The following is a 1,859-nucleotide window of genomic DNA, read 5'->3' on the forward strand; positions in this document are numbered from 1 at the left end:
GGCGCTCGTGTCCAAAATGAAGGCGAGAGACGCGAGTGGCCTGGATCCCTTGGGTGCCGCCAGGAAGGGTGTGGGCTGACCCTTGCCTGAGCACACGTTAAAGCCTCTTACGAGTCGAGGGTCGGCCTCGGGTGCCGCACGACCGGCTCTGGGAGTGGGTGGCCGCTATTGTGAATAGGCTGGTCCTTCCCGCTGCCACCCGGCCAAGTGCGACGGCTCTGCCGCCCTGCGGTGCTCGTCACCCAGGTTTGTGCAACTCGGTCAGAGGCCGGGGCGGAGGTCTCTTGACACGATTGGAGGACGGGCCATCCCCACGTTGAATCCGGACGTCCCTCCACAGGCGCTCGTGTCGAAAATGAAAGGCGAGAGAGACGTGAGTGGCCTTGGTTCCCTTTGGGTGTTGCCAGGAAGGATGCGGGCTGACCCTTGCCTGAGCACACCCATGTTTGTGCAACTCGGTCAGAGGCCGGGGCAGAGGTCTCTTGAAACGACTGGAGGGCGGGCAATCCCCACGTTGAATCCGGCCGTCCCTCCACAGGCGCTCGTGCCGAAATTGAAGGCGAGAGAGGCGAGTGGCCTTGCTTCCCTTGTGTGTTGCCAGGAAGGATGTGGTCTGACCCTTGCCTGAGCACACCAAGGTTTGTGCAACTCAGTCAGAGGCCGGGGGCAGAGGTCTCTTGAAACGACTGGAGGGCGGGCAATCCCCACGTTGAATCCGGCCGTCCCTCCACAGGCGCTCGTGCCGAAATTGAAGGCGAGAGAGGCGAGTGGCCTTGCTTCCCTTGTGTGTTGCCAGGAAGGATGTGGTCTGACCCTTGCCTGAGCACACCAAGGTTTGTGCAACTCAGTCAGAGGCCGGGGGCAGAGGTCTCTTGAAACGACTGGAGGGCGGGCAATCCCCACGTTGTATCCGGCCGTCCCTCCACAGGCGCTCGTGTCGAAAATGAAAGGCGAGAGACGCGAGTGGCCTTGGTTCCCTTGGGTGTTGCCAGGAAGGATGTGGTCTGACCCTTGCCTGAGCACACCAAGGTTTGTGCAACTCAGTCAGAGGCCGGGGCAGAGGTCTCTTGGAACGATTGGAGGGCGGGCAATCCCCACGTTGAACCCAGCCGTCCCTCCACAGGCGCTCGTGTCGAAAATGAAAGGCGAGAGACGCGAGTGGCCTTGGGTGTTGCCAGGAAGGATGAGGGCTGCCCCTTGCCTGAGCACACCAAGGTTTGTGCAACTCCGTTCAGAGGCCGGGGCAGAGGTCTCTTGAAACGACTGGAGGGCGGGCAATCCCCACGTTGTATCCGGCCGTCCCTCCACAGGCGCTCGTGTCGAAAATGAAAGGCGAGAGAGGCGAGTGGCCTTGGTTCCCTTGGGTGTTGCCAGGAAGGATGTGGTCTGACCCTTGCCTGAGCACACCAAGGTTTGTGCAACTCAGTCAGAGGCCGGGGCAGAGGTCTCTTGGAACGATTGGAGGGCGGGCAATCCCCACGTTGAATCCGGCCGTCCCTCCACAGGCGCTCGTGTCGAAAATGAAAGGCGAGAGACGCGAGTGGCCTTGCTTGCCTTGGGTGTTGCCAGGAAGGATGTGGTCTGACCCTTGCCTGAGCACACCAAGGTTTGTGCAACTCAGTCAGAGGCCGGGGCAGAGGTCTCTCGGAACGATTGGAGGGCGGGCAATCCCCACGTTGAATCCGGCCGTCCCTCCACAGGCGCTCGTGTCCAAAATGAAAGGCGAGAGACGCGAGTGGCCTTGGTTCCCTTTGGGTGTTGCCATGAAGGATGTGGTCTGACCCTTGCCTGAGCACACCCAGGTTTGTGCAACTCGGTCAGAGGCCGGGGCAGAGGTCTCTTGAAACGACTGGAGGGCG

Source organism: Chiloscyllium plagiosum, unplaced genomic scaffold, assembly GCF_037043375.1.
Source record: "Chiloscyllium plagiosum isolate Xiang-an unplaced genomic scaffold, Cpla_swu_hap1 HiC_scaffold_61, whole genome shotgun sequence".
NCBI lineage: Eukaryota > Metazoa > Chordata > Chondrichthyes > Orectolobiformes > Hemiscylliidae > Chiloscyllium > Chiloscyllium plagiosum.